The sequence below is a fragment of the Microtus pennsylvanicus genome, chromosome 15 (genome assembly GCF_037038515.1).
Source record: "Microtus pennsylvanicus isolate mMicPen1 chromosome 15, mMicPen1.hap1, whole genome shotgun sequence".
NCBI lineage: Eukaryota > Metazoa > Chordata > Mammalia > Rodentia > Cricetidae > Microtus > Microtus pennsylvanicus.
The window spans coordinates 53,296,486-53,312,358 of record NC_134593.1 but is presented as its reverse complement, the minus strand read 5'-3'; the positions used below and the strand labels follow the sequence as shown (position 1 = coordinate 53,312,358).

The window sequence follows — 15,873 nt, the reverse complement described above, 5'->3', positions numbered from 1 at the left end:
CAGGCTTAGCATTTATATCTCAGATCTATCCTGATCGGAATGATAAACACAGACCATGGGAACAGGAGGCAACAGAGCACAGAAACGAACAAACAAACAAAACCACCTTTAGCTTGAAAAGATGTTAGTGTCCGCTGTGTCTTGGAGAAACTTCTCACTTTAATAATCTGGCTTGCTTATCTAGAAACTAAAAATGATTCTAATACATATCTATGCATTCACTGGTGGTGTGTTCCCACTGTACACTCCAATGCTTAGAAATCTGTGTTGTTTACTTGGACTAATCTGATCTTCATCCTAAATCGTCTCAACGCTAGACAGTGACATGATATTTCTAGACCAAGAGAGTGTTTTTTTATCAAACAATTTACAGTCTTTTTAGACAAATTCTCTATACCATTTGGATAAAGTGCAGAAAATCTCCTTTTTCTAGCCTCTCATTTGCTTCCTTAAGGGTAGTTTCAGGAAACAGCCATGTAAGGCCCAAGTGATTTCGTGGTCTCAAAGTGGAGACCGGATCTGATTTAGTCCTCCACTGGCTTAGCTTACATATTGAAAACAGACATATTACTGGTTGATTCTAGTTTGGTATCCCTGAAAAGCCTGGATTTTTGCTGTCAAGCATTAATGCTTAGATAGTTTATAGACTGGGTTCTCAATTTGATGGAGCCTAGCTGTACTATAAATATAAATAAAATATAAATAAATATTTATTTATTATGTATACAATATTCTGTCTGTGTGTATGTCTGCAGGCTAGAAGAGGGCACCAGACTTCATTACAGATGGTTGTGAGCTACCATGTTATTGCCAGGAATTGAACTCAGGACCTTAGGAAGAGCAGGCAATGCTCTTAACCACTAAGCCATCTCTCCAGCCCCTAACTGTACTATCTTAATACATGGTTGTTCTCACTTGTTTTACAGTATGGTTGTGGCTCCAAATCTATGCCAGCCAATTCTTTGCATTGTGGCTTCATGGATAACAACTTTAAATCAGGAAAGTTTTATTTGGGCTCACCATTTCCGTGGTTTCAGCTTATGGTCATGTGACCCTGCTGTTTCTGGGTCTGGGATGAGGCAGAACATCCTGAGTGTGCATGCATGGCATGATAGCTACAAAGCATGGAAAGAGAGAGCCGAGGAGGCCAAGAACAAGACACACACCTTAAACTTGCACCTACAGCAAGCTAATTCCTCCCCACAGGTTTCCACCATAGCCCGAGAGCTATGACTCTGTCCATCATCACTGAGTACTACTGCATTGTAAACCAAGCCTCCAACGGTTGAGTTTTGGGGGAAGACTTCTTTCCAAACCATAGCAAATGGACATTCCAATAAAATGTCTGTGTCTTCACTCTGATGTGCACCATACCTGTTCCTAGAACACAGAGAAACTTAAGGGCTTTGCCGTTCCATTCTTGACTTGAGTCTGCCTTGTTTGTGTGTTCCCGACCCCTGCACATGGTGCTGTGCTTTGCTCAGAGATTCTGAGATCAGCCCTGCAAGGGAAGAGTCTAATGATCCCGAGATTCTAATGGGCAGCAGGCAGAGCCCTTCTGACTTCAGTCTGGCTTCAGAGCCTTTCCTTACCCTTGAACTCTAATACAGAGATGGACGATCACAGTAATTGGTTTATCAGTCTGTTTTTCTCTTCATTTTCCTCTTCTAACACTTGTACTGAAAATTAAAGGCATAGTTCTCCCCTTTCCAATAATGAAGATTAAATTTAAACAAGTCAGCTCAAGACAAATCAACTTATTTCTAACATATATGCATTTCAGTATGGCATTTAGATAGAAATAATGTAGGATATTGGTGCCTAATAAGTTAGACCAAAACTTGGTAATTTAGACTAATACTTAATTTCAATATAGTTCAGGAGTTTTTTTATTTGGAACTTGGGGAAGGTTCTGTTGGGCAGCTCTCTCCTTTACATGACAGAACCTGGGCAGTTCATATGTGGCTGGGTGACATTCTTCTAGAATAGTTGACATGTAGATCTGATAAATGGATATGGCCTTCGGGGTTCACTCAACACCACGCCTGAGAATTCCTAATACCGCAGTGTGGCAGAGTTCTAGGAAGCCTAGATAACAGCTCTAAGAAGTTTCAGAATGGCACTTAAAACTGTTGAACAATCAGGTCAACCAGGTCGATCCAGATTTAACATGGGTGGGGGGAGATAGGTCCCTTATCTTGCTGAGGAGCAGCATTTTCCTATAAGCAAGGAAGGAAATGATGGCGGCTGCTTTGGAAGATAATCCGCCTTCTGCTATATACAGTAATTCCATAACATGGTCTAACTTTTTTTTTTGTTTTTGCTATTTTTAGAAAATAGTTTCCAAGGTCCACCTGTGTAGTGGCATTTCATTCGTATTTTAATAAATAAAGCTTACTTGAAGATCAGAGTAAAACAGCCCCACTGGTCAGCCTTATAGACCAGGCAGTGGTGACACACACCTTTAATCCCAGTAGCCACCTAGTTGCCGTAGAAACCAGGCAGTGCATGCCTTTAACCCCAGTGGTGCGCACCTTTAATCCCAGCACTAGAGAGGATTTTAGAATGGAAAGAAACAGCTCTCAAGCACAATTTCATTTTGATATTCTTGGAGGCAGGATCGCCATTTCAGACTGAGTTCAAGGTAAGAGCCAGTAACTGGCTGTTTTTCTTTTTGGATCTTCAGGTTGAGCCCCAATTTCTCTCTCTGAGTTTTTATTATTCGTGCTGCACAGCTGTACTTTGTTTAATCCCAAATGCCTGAGACGAGAAAGCTATATGAAATGTTGTAGAATTTGTCCTGAAAATGGTACATAGTACTTCGACTTACTTTCTGTTGCCTCGAATTCAGCTATAGTAATCACATATGCCATCAAAGAGGGTTGTAATGCAGTCTTTTGGTGGGTCCAAGACAGAGAGAGAGAAAGCATAACCACCACACACTTTGAAATCAACCAGGTCACTGGACATAGAATACGAAGAGGGTAAAAAAGAGCAAAAGTCTATTAGTCTTGGACTGAGTGTTTCAAGTTCTTTTGTTTCACAATAACTTTTCCTTTCTTTTTTTATTGATTTCTATTAAGCTCTACATTTTTTTCTGCTCCCCTCCCTGCCTCTCCCCTCCCTTTCAACCATCTCCCAAGGTCCCAATACTCCCAATTTACTCAGGAGATCTTGGCTTTTTCTACTTCCCATGTAAATTAGAACTATGTATGTCTCTCTTAGGGTCCTCATTGTTGTCTAAGTTCTCTGGGGTTGTGATTTGTAGGCTGGTTTTCTTTGCTTTATGTTTAAAAACCACTTATGAGTGAGTACATGTGATGACTGTCTTTCTGGGTCTAAGTTACCTCAGTCAAAATGATGTTTTCCATTGTTGTTGGGAGCCGTGAACTCTCCAGATCCTGAAAACAACTTCTTTACCTCTGCTCTGAGACAGTCTGCAGCTGCTCTGAGTGGGAGACCTTCAGAAGTTCCTGATGCCAGGGGAGTGGTTTCTGGTGTGTTTGGCTGGTGCGTGGCTATCAGTTAAGGATCTCTATAAAAGCAGTTCTGGTACACAAATAAGGGGGGGCATTCCTGTTTCAAGGATGACCCGCGTCTCTGCCTGTGACTCTTTGTGTGTTTCAAATCTCCTTAGACAATCAAAGCTGAGCAATGACCTTACTTTATCAAAGCAACATTCTAGGGTGAATAGGGAGTGTAGCAGTAACAAATTTAGAGAGTATAAAAATGCATCTGACAACAATTAAAAATTCTATATCCTCATCGTGTATGTCTTGAATTGTAAAGTCAGATGCACATAGGTTATCACCAAAGAACTGTACATATAGTATCCTTGCCTTCCTTTGGATCAAACATTTATGTAATACCTACTGATTTCTTGGAGGCTAAATTTTGTTGTGAAACTTATATTCTGTTTGGCTCCAATATCTATCTGAGTGACCACACTTTATTAAGTACTGGCAGAATAGAAAGGAACCTAATTACTATAAATATTTTATTCTTCTAGGAAAAGGGCGTATATTGAATCTTATTAAAATTCAATGTATAGAAAGAAAAGCAAAAAATTTAGTATTTATTATTTGTTTATAACATACACATAGTATTAATATGACCAACAAAAGAGTTACATGAAATTTGAAAATATTGTAAAAATGTGCAGTCTCTTCTACCTAGTTTCTACTAATAATAAATTATACTTAATATAGAGTAACATATATCAATAAAATGACTATGAACACATTGTAGTGAAATATTTTTTAATTAACTGAAAATGTTAAAAATAAACCTTTAAAAGTTATTTTGGCAATTCATACATAGATAAAAATCCTAATGTCTCTGTATATAATTATACTCATGAATATTACCTTCATAATTTATCAATGGTCTCACGAATTTGTGTATAATGATGAGATTGATTAAAAAGTAGTATCTGCAGCTAATTCTCTACAGAAAACTCTTTAACTCTGTTGCGTACAAATATACACTTTGGTGTTATTGAGCCGTTGAATTGTTTGTGAGAAGAGTGGAACAAATGTACAGTCAGACAATGCCATGAGGCTTGCTGATTGACCCCCAGAAAATGAACTGTTGGTATTATTTCATCACTGAACTGCCCTGTCACCTTGAGCAGGTTCCGTAACTCTCGGTTCCTTAATCATTTACCATCTGTTAGATGGAAACACTTCCTTCATGGTTTTATAAAGATTAGATAATAACTATAAAGTAGTTTCTGGAAAAAGCTCTTGGCCGAGGTGTAGCAGGGGTAGATAATAGTTTATTATTAACTGACAAAATAGAATCAGTCTATCCAAGTCATGGAAATTAGGACCAGCTAAAGAGGTCCCAAGCATCGGATTGAGCAGAACTCCTATGAATCAAGAAAATTAGGATGAGGAAAGGGAATGCTGGATGGTGCTGTGCTGAAATTATCACGCCACAGAGACCTCGCTAACTTATATCTGACAAGTCTTGTGAGACTCACCAAGTATAAAAAGAAAAAGAATCCTGCCTCAAGCATAAACACTTAAGTTTCGGAAAACTGATTAATTAGATGTAGGAAAGTAGGCATTCTGCGGAGGAGTTATTCCTACTTCTACTAGCCAGTGTTTCTAAGACTGGTCCCCAGCCAGGACAGGAGGTGTTGAGAACAATGCGCAGTGGAGATGCTGCCCTTTGGGTCTGGAAAATATGCTCTGCCGTGGGTATGTCCCCTGTGTGATTTTCCGAGAGCAGCTCTTTGAAGGGAAGGTAGCTCCCATGAAGGAGGTGAGGTCATTGAATCAGAAGCAAACTGACCTACAAGTGAACTTAGATTAGGGAGCGTGAGTACACCCCACTGAGAACCAACCAGGAAATCTCCATCGGGAAAGTGAAGATACTATGTTCTTCTAGGGCCAGGATACTACTTGGCCTGCATGTTTAGTTTAAGGGGTCCCACTAAAAACATAGTAACTATAGGAGCATAGATGTACAAGACGGACTCCTGGGAAAGTCTGTGCATCCAGGTGTGTGTTGTAGGCGTGTGTTGCAAGATTTCCATGTGATAGTGTTGTGATAGTGTTTTTATTTAGATATAGAATATGTTCTTTTTTTTAAAGAGGCCTCTTGTGAATTCTTTGGTAATGAGCAGGATCTTTGACAAGGAGAATATTAGCAATCAACTGACTTTTAAGGTGTACTATTTGCTTAAGGAGTTAACGGTACTAAAAAGCCTTCTATACAGGTAAACGCAGTTAATAAATAGCTATGTGAATTCATACTGTATGCAAGATTTTGTATTTTGTTTGCACAGCATAAATGACCCAGTAAAATATCTTCTTTCATGGGGCTGACTATTCAATGCAGGCAATTGTCTCTATGTAAGTTATTCTTTAAAATATAGCATAATACTAAATATATACAACATATATTTCTAAAACTAAGATCAAGAGAAAACTGTTATCTGTCTGAAACTGGAAACATGTTTCATGTAGCAGATAAAATATGGAATGGACCTAAAAAAGGGATTAATTATTTTCTAAGCAAGTGAAAGGGGCAAGAAAGAGTTTTCAAAGGAAAGCAAATGCCAAAACAATAACATCAAAAAATTCGTATCGATAAAACCCAGGGCTCTTAAAACTCATTGCATTTTATACATTTGAAGAGTATTGCAGGGTACCTAAATTATAAAACTGTATCATGGGAAGTGTGAACTCGGGTGTGTCTACCATGGTGAGGAGTTACTTCCCTCTATTACATGGATAATGGGAGATCATTAACTGTCCTTGAGCATGGGAATGGCATCATTAGATCTGTGTTTAAAAATAATTAAATGGCAGTGTGGTGAATGAATTGCAGAGCGGAGACCATGCGAACAGAGTAAATGAAGTACTTACTGGGCAAATTGGATAATGGGCAAGAGAACACTGAGCAGATTTACAAATAACTAAGCTACTGAGTACAAATTCCTGATTACTGTTGTGAAGAGAAAAATGGAATGGTGTGTACCTGACCCTGCAAGGTTTCATGGCAGCAGGAAACAGCGAATGTTTGAGAGATGTCTTATACTCAACAGTAAACACCTCTTGGAAGGCTAATTTCTCCTGGGTATTAGTATGGGAAGTGCTTTGGATATAGTACTTCGTTTCATTCTGACAATTCTTTAAGGAAAAGCAAACTTACAAATCTTACAAAAACTCAGAGAACCAAGGAGACACGTTGGTGCTTGCTGTGATCTTCAACCGAAGTGCAGAGAGGCGGTGAGGCCTGGAGGCCTGCCTCAAGATACTCTCTCGGGTATTGTTACTCAAGGAGCCTATCCATCTTGTGGAGCAGCTAGGGCATAAGAAGAGGGAGTGATCCCCCATAGTCGTCATTAGGAAGGTGGCTTGGCAAGCAAGTTTTTCAGAGTGTTAAATGATGCAAGATGGGGGTTAACATCAATAAAACACAGAGTTAAACAAAATAATCAATGATCAGGTCCTCCACTGAAAGTGAGTACATGAACCATTAAAGGTTTCTATTGCAAGTATCCAACAAAATACGATATGGTAGGTAAAATTTCCCAGATCACAAGTCCATTTTATAACTCATGGTTCTGTGGATTCAGGAAGCTGGTGGTGGACACATCCTACTTTGGACACTACATCTGGAACAACGGTGCTGTGGCTAAAGCAGGCAGTTTGGTTTAAGCAGCTAGAACCGCAGGTTCCAGGTTGGAAGGTGGGAAACAGAGTGATGCGGATGGAGTCTTAAGAGATGGATCATAGTTAGAGGTGCAAGTATCCTGGCGGCCCAGGCATCATATGTGGGACAGTGAAGATGAGCTTGGTGGTTATGCTGGGATTATTAAAAGAGAAGAGACTGGGAAGGGAAACCAGGGGCACTTTTGTATGTACCTCCACACATCAGCACTTTGTACAAAACTCAGAAGAAACTTAAATCTAACAATAGTTTGTTACATTATTTCCAATAATGTTTTGTTAAATTTTAGCATATTTGTGTGTAAAATTTAAATCATATTTTCCTGGTGGTTGCATTTTCCCCACAAAGTTAACCATGAAAAGGCATTAATGTCTTTGTTTATGAAAGCGTTAGCTTGGTTAATTTGAGGAGAGATGGCCTTTAGTATGCACAGACCACAACTCCCCATGACTGTGTTATATAAATTCAAGAAAATTCTGTTAGTCTCCTAATATGAATGCAGCCTTGAATTTTAAACACGAGGTCTCCTATTAGTTTAATCCATGGCAACAGAAATTTTTCTCAAACCAAATAGTTCCAGAAGGATCTATTTTAGCAGCAACATCTGTGAACCATTCTAAAGAGTTGCAATAAAAAATAAAATCATATAATATCTGAAAAGAAATAAGAAGAGCCAAATTGGATTCCTCTCTGGAAAATGAGCTTCAAATTGTGTTCTAAGCCTACAGACTATTAGGGGAGAAAGGTAAAATAATATCATATTTAAATTATTTAAAAACAGAGAGCGCCAGGCAAGTATGCCACAGAGTGCTAGATTTTCTTGAGGACATTTCCAATGTCAAGACAAATGTTGGCATGAAAGGAGGTAGAACTAGGGAGAAAAGGGTGAAGTTAGCCCATCTGTCCGTCCACTTTCCTGACCTCCCCAGTTCATTTTATAGACTTTGTCTAGGTGAGGACACCAAAGCATAACTTTTGGCCTTGTAATTTTTTTTGTTTCCAAAATCTTATTGTTGTCTGCCCAGTGGATCTTGAAATCCAACCTAGAGAAATATCAAGGGCCTGACAATTTGGGGACTGTATGGACTGCCTAGTTTGATCTCTTCTCCCATCCCCACTCCAACCCTCAATCTCAACCTCTTCCCTGCCTCTTTTCTCTGCCTTTTCCTTTATTAAAAAATAATGATGTATTTTATTGGCTTAGCATATCCCAAATGCTATCACTTTTGACTCTTACCAATATAAAACATCACTAATGAAATATTTTACACACTCACTAGTAAACTTTCAAAACCCAATATATATTTTGCATGCATAGGACATTTTGATTAACACCAGTGTATTTTGAGGGCCCGGGAGTCATCTGAGGCTGGCGGCCTTCGTGTTAAGTGCTTCTGCATTTATAAAATGAGAATCTAAAGCTTTTGAGAAATAGTTTAAATAATTTTTTAAGTTTTTCATCATAATAGAATATTCCTAACATAAAATTTATCAGTTGCTCAATTTAAGTGTACCATTCAGTGACATTAGGTCCCTCACAACAATACTGTCTCTGTGTCTTATTAGCTAAGTTGTCTCTGTAAATTCTTTAAACCTGGCTGATCCTCAGATTCCTTATCTTTAAAATGAAGACAGGCCCTCGTGTGCAGCATTCCTCGGTGCTCTGTTTGGCACAAAAGCCTCTGCAGACACCAGTCCCATTTTTAGTCGACCTTAATCCCAAGCTTGCTTTCCAAATAAGTATATATCACTGCCAAAGGCTAGAGAAAAATGACTTACGTTATCCAACTGTTAAGTCAATGAGATAAATAATACGTATGTAACAGTACACTTCCTAGCATGAAGGGCCTTAGTAAATGGCTCATCTGTTGTTATTATTTAGAAGTATAAACTTCAAGAAGAAATGCTTTATGTATGATTCATCTTTGGATTTCTGCAAGTGTTCAGCAGTGTTTAGTTGATGTGCATCAAATGCTCATGGTATATGAATCTCCAAAGGGCTGGATGAGACTTCTGAGGTAGAAAATCTTAATCCCAGCTACCCAAACATGGGTGTAATGGTAGCATTTTCTTTCTTTTCCCTTTCTTTTCTGTTCAATTTTGTTTTTGAGACAGAGTTCCTTTGTGTAGTCGTGGCTTTCTTGGAACACACTCTGTAGACCAGGTTGCCTTGAAATCAGAGATTTGCCTGCCTCTGTCAAGTGCTGGGATTAAAGGCATATACCACCACATCCAAGTGGTAGCGTTTATTTCTGAGAGAGTTAAAATGAAGAAGTACCGGTAAGCTTAGCAACCAACTTAACCCCCAAAGTGGCAAACAGAGCAGGACCCAGGAGAGAACAAGGGCTGGAGCTTCCTTTGGGGAAAATGAAGTGCATGCTTGACTTCTTGGCCTTTTGGCTGTGATCAAGTGTATTATTTGTTCTTATCAATTTATCATGTGTTGTGTCCTCAGTCCAAGGATAAAAACAAAACTTAAATGGTTTTTGGAGAAGAACGATGGAATGGAGCATGTCCATTCCACTGGTTGATCTGGCAATGTGATTTCTCCTCATATGGTACACACCCTCGGTGACCTTAAAAACAAGCAAGTAAATAAAGGATGCAAAACATAATTCTTTAGAACCAGTTTCACCGTGGCTAGGCCCAAAGTGCAGTTGTGTGAGGTGCAGCCACATCGTTGGGGACATCATCCTGGAGTTCTCAGATGCTATCCCGGCTAAACAATAGCTTTCTGCACTCTGTACCCGGCCGTTGGCCACTGCCCTTTGATATTCTCGTTATAAGGAGAAAGTTTCTTAAAAAGAAAGAAGATGGACTTTCAGTGATGAGCACTCCACCCTTCATTACCGCAGAAGGTTAAAACAGACAGAAGCGGAGGCATCGTGGCACACGCAGCCGGTCACAGGCAGAGTAAATGAGACTGAAACTCGAGACAGGCGGCTCCTCGGCTGGGAAGCCAGCAATGATTGTCAAGTCCTGTCTAGGAAGCGAGGGGAGGAGCAGTTTCGGAAGTCCCGGTCAGCCTCTCAGCCTCTGGGTATTAGAAGAGACGCAGGCCAAGAAGTGAATTAAGGGAGGTGTCAGATCCACAGTCCAAGGGCAAATAGGAGACACCAATCAGAAGACAGAGAAAATGGAGAAAAAGGATGGAGAACGAAAGGGCAATAAACATGTCTCACATACACATCTGACTCTCGTGGACATGTTTTAATGGCCTATGGGGGACTTCCTGCATCACGCTAGGAGAGACAGACATCGTGCTCCAGGTAGACAAAGGAGGAAACAGATGAAGGAGGAAGTCTTTATGCCCCCCCTGGATCAGCTGGCACGTAGAAGAACTCACTCAGGCTCATAAATCTCTCTGCCTGATTTCATCAGTGTAAAGCTATGTCTTGGGAGGAGAGAAGGAGAGATATTGAAACACATGAAACTTAAGAGGATTTGTCAAGATCCCATCCGCTTTCAGATGAGCCTGCTGGGGAAGGAAGGTGCCTAAGGAAAACAAAAAGGAAAAATCGAAACCCCAAAACTTTTCAACTTAAAGTCATTAATCCCAGTGTGTCGTCCATCTCCACCCATTCTTTTTATAAATGACCTTTGGCTGGACCAGTCCATTGGCCTTTGGCTCCCCTTAGGACCAATTTTCTTATAATTTTCAGGTCTTTGTATATCAGACAGATTCATTGAATAAAACCAGATATTTTTCTTATCCTTCTATGGTGACTCTCAAACTTGTTCCATAATCTTGTTCAAAGTCAAGTCTCTCTGGGGCACATATCTGAAAACTAAGGTTAACCCAATGAACAAAACCAAATGAACTTTAATAAATCATGTAGCTACCATAAAAAAAATCAATTCTTTGACTACAAAGGACTGCACAACACAGTACCTGCCTCCACAGCACAGCTGCATTGTGGGTCACACCTGTAGGCATACAGGTAAGACAGTAGAGCCTCGAGAGATGCAGGCTGAGCAGGCAGTTGGAAAAGGGCCCTGTTATTTCTACAGTGAGACCAAGGAAGCAGTGATGTATGAGCATCTGTGGGTCCTTTGTTCTCAGACCTCACATTCCAACCTGGAATAGGAACTGCAGCTCTCACGTGGACTAAAGAATGACAAGCGTGGTGAGACCCCATGCACCGGAAGTCGGAGGGTGATATTGATAAACATTAATGTGATGATGACAGGGTTAGAGAAGAAACACCCAGAGTGGGAAACCTAACTTTGTTTTGCTCTTTTTAACTGGGCAAACAAACATACATGATCCCTAGTGTCACAATCCTAGCTTCTGCTGTTTCCCACTATCAGCATCATGGTCCTCATGATGTGGAGCCTCGGGACCAATCTGGGCCTTTGAACTGGTCATCTTCCCACTGCTCTGCGTGGACTCATCTCTCTCCCTGCCTAATATCCTCTGGTGCCTGAGTTTTCTATTTATTATCCAATTAATTTTGACAATTTTTATTTACTTATTTATTTTAATAATGATTTGCGGGCATATAGTCAAGACGTAACTACATCCCTTCTAAGGCTGTAGGAAGAATCCATCTTCTTGCCTTTCCCAGCTTCTAGAGAGTGATGCATATTTTAGCTCATAGCCTTCTTCCACAGTCTCTAAGCCCAGTGATACTGTACGTCCTGGCCCCTACCCAACAGCTGCTTTTCTTTTTCTGGTCACAGTCGAAAAAGGTTCTCCATTTTTAAGGATTCATGTAACCCTAGAATAACTTATATAACTTAGGAAAACCTCCCCATTCTCAAAACCGTGTCTGCAAAAGTTGTTTTGCCATGTGAAGTAGCTTATTCACGGGTCCTTAGGATTGGAGTGTGGATGCCTTTGAAGGCTCTTATTCTGCCTTGAGGTTCTAGAGCTTTAGCTTTTTTATGTTTCCATAGAAAATAAAGCCTATTCCCTCTAAAGAAATCTTTCCTCTTAGATACTGGCTAAAAGAAGTATGAAGAACACAATGTGTCAAATCACAGTAAAGATGCATTGGCTAATACAGTTTATAGTTAATTGTAGCATTGGATCATAGCTCTTAAACAGGAAACTTTGGACTTTGGAGATGGCTTACTGGATAAGGAGGAGAACCTTTGTTCAGATTCTAGCACCTGTGAGAACAATCAGGCATGGCTGTACACATCTGTAACCCTGGGGACAGAGACAGCCAGGTCTAGGAGTCAGGCATAGGTGTACACATCTGTAACCCTGAGGACAGAGACAGTCAGGTCTGGGAGTCAGGCATAGGTGTACACATCTGTAACCCTGGGGACAGAGACAGCCAGGTCTAGGAGTCAGGCATAGGTGTACACATCTGTAACCCTGAGGACAGAGACAGTCAGGTCTAGGAGTCAGGCATAGGTGTACACATCTGTAACCCTGAGGACAGAGACAGTCAGGACTCAGAGCCAGGCACGGCTGTACACATCGGTAACCTTGGGGACAGAGACCATCACATCCAGCAGAGTTGATCAGCCAGTCTAGGTGAATGGTGACTTCCAGTTTAGTAACAGACCTTGTCTCAAGGAAACAAGGTGGTTTGTGATAGAGGCAGACACGTCATGTGTCCCTCTAGCCTCCACATTCACACATGCATGTACCTACACATTCGTGAACACACACACACGCTAAAGAAACATTTAACAAGTGGGATTTCTGGATATGTTTGGGTAGACACACACATTTGGATTTAAATTAAAGTTTTGTCTTTTAAGAAATTCTATAGTGGAGATGAAAAGGTTAAAAAAAATAAAACTAAAGTACTTTCCTGTACCACAAGGGAGGGACATGGCCACAGCCCTTTGCTTTCATTCCTTTCTGGTCTCTTTGTGTAGCATTGGGGTCTGAGCAACCTAATCAAAGGCCTGCATTAGCACTTAAATGGCTGGGAAGAGGTTGGTAATCCTTTGCTCTTGTGTAGAATGGAAAGCCTATTGCTTGTTCCTTCCCATTGCAGACTGCATTTTTTTTTTCATTCTTTCTAAGGAAACAGGAGTCGTTGACTGTGTCTGCTATGGAATTAACTTCTTAGTCAATTTCATACCTTCCTGAATCTCTTGAGAATCCTACGCGCTCATGCCCCTTTCTGTTTTCCCTTAACATTCATCATTAAATATATGCTTAACCCCCCTTCTATTTTAATAAAGGCAAACTTCTTTCATCAAACAAAATAATATATTTCCTTTATTCTTATTTTCTTCCACCTTAGGAACATTCTGAAACCGATTTTAGCACTGAATACTCTGGGTGGCTTCTGGCAGTTGCCAACAGGGGTGACTTTTCTTATTACTGTTACCTGACAAGAGGTGCTAGAGGGGACAAAGAGCTGAGTGTTGGCTTACAGTTTGAAAGCATATAGTCTGCCATGGCAGGGAAGGTAAAGCAGCAGGAGCTCCAGACAGCTGGACACATTGCATCCACACACAGGAAGCAAAGAATGTCTAGGAAGTGGGGCTGAGCTATAAAACAGGGAGTCCCATCCACTCCCCACCTGCCCCCCCTGTGACCTACTTCCAGAAATTTCTGTAACGTTTTGAAGCAACAGCACCAACTCTTCAAATGCATAGGCCTATGGATGACATTTCATGTTGAGACCCCAGCAGTGCTCAGTGAATACTGTTTGAATAAATGGATATCTTAGCCAGGTGACTGAACTGTGAACTTACTGGTGGCACACTGGACAATACTCACAATGCTAAGACCCAGTTTTCTAGTTCTTCATGTGTTTGATTTCCTTAATCTCAAAAGTCTATAAAATGGGTATTCTTACCTCTATTTCAGGACTAAAGATGTCAAAAAAAAAAGTTGTTTTCATCGAAGTCTGCCTGACACCAAAGGCCATGCATGGTTCTTTGTGTCACTTATCTCTTGCTCTTGACCCATCTGTGTCACTGAGAAAGCTACACCTAGACCTGGCGACTAACCTGTGAGCTCCAAACTGTAATGGCAATGTGAGGGGAAGAGCGCCAAGGGTCTGGAATGGTCTCAGGTATAATTATGGACAAGGTTGGCTTTGGAATCCACCATTTCATACTGTCTGTGTTTCATTCTCTTAATTGTGCTATAATGATCATGTGTATTATTCAGAGGGTCAAATGAATACTTTCGGCTGCTATAAATGCCCTCTTCATGGGTACCTCACCTGTTCTCTTTTCTCCTTGTATGAGTCTGTGCACAAAGTTTTCAGTAAATTCTTTAGAAAGGAACCAAAACAAATTGTCAAGCTTTGTAAGCGGATCCTGCCTGGGGTGAGCTTTTAGAGATCTGGCATCATTACCACAAGCCCTGCTGTGTGTAATTCTGAATTGTTTAAAAGTCCTAAACTATAGCATAAAATGTATTTTTCCCTGATTCTTAAGGTATGTTTTTGACTAAAAAAAAAATCAAGTTAAGACAATAATTGTTGTGTTTCTGATTTGCTGCTGACTCCAGCAGTTAACAATGGGTGAGTGAGTCTCCAGTGAACTTTACTGCTAAGTTGCTGTGTCTTTAGGGAAGACATAGCTAGAAAGATATGTCTACTTGTATCTAGTAGGGAACTCCGAGCCAGCTGGTTGGCTAAGTGAATCATACAAATATAGAAGGCTCTGGAAGCCACTCCAATAATTTTTTTCTGCTCATATCATTTGTTCATGTTAGAAAAGATAAATTCATACTATATGGTATAATAGATCATTTTTCTTTACCTCTTCCAATTTGTTTGAAAAGCTCCAGAAAATTTGGGAGGATTTATATCCTTATCCTTGGGTTTTCCACCAATATATTCATTAAGTTATTTTTCCCAGAGAGTTTTTAATATGAATAGCAAGAACAGAAAAATCAACATTCCAAGTGGCTTGCAAATACCAAGAAATAATTTAGTCATGCTAATATTTTATATGCAAGACTTATACTCTGTTGTAGTTATGGAAATAGGTAGGCATATGTATATACTCCACTCTAGGTAAGAGATTTGCAGACCCCAAAAGATATTTTGAATGGAAACTAATATTTGAGTCTAAAGTGACTGCCATGAGGAACCACGTTAGGCACTAAATACACAAAGATAAAGACTGTTCTCCAAACAGTCCTGACTGATCAGTTTGGAGTCCTTGACCATTAGATTTTTTTTTTCAGGCACAGAGAGATAATGAGAATTTTCTTAAGTACCCATGAGGACCTAATTATCTGTATACCAGTCTTCCTGGAAGTTTTATACAGAATTCTGGTGAGAGTTTATGGATTTGTAACTAAGCCAATATTTAACTCTAAAATAATAAAAAACATAGCAGTAAAAACTGAATTGGGCTAATTCATGATAATTAATCTCTGGAGTGTTATCTGAAATGTTATCTGCCTACACACACACAAAAAATAAAAGAAATGCATTTGCCAAGAGAGGAGGAAGCTGGGAGATTGCAGAAGCACAGCCCTGCATTCTGATGATGGTTTTTTTCTTGTTGTGTTCATCTGCTGCCCCGGGAGCTTGGCTATTTCTTTGTAAGAATGATGGTTTGGGTGATGTCATATGGTGAGAAGTGGGAAAGATGTAGAAAGGTGAATTTTAGAATGATTTTCTAGAGGAAAAACTAGGGAAGCTGAAAGAGACAAAGAGTATACTGAGAAACTGGGAAGAATAGGGTAGAAGAGGTAGCAGACTATGGACAATTAACAAATGGAGTGAGGATAAAGAACTGAGCAAAAGG

General features: G+C 40.0%; 1 non-coding gene across 1 annotated transcript; it reads left to right on the top strand.

Annotated features, from left to right (window-relative positions):
- Positions 1 to 9,565: 9,565 nt before the first annotated feature.
- On the top strand, positions 9,566 to 9,754 carry LOC142836208 (U2 spliceosomal RNA). The gene has a single exon (XR_012908009.1). It is a non-coding gene; the product is annotated as a U2 spliceosomal RNA (small nuclear RNA).
- Positions 9,755 to 15,873: the final 6,119 nt, after the last annotated feature.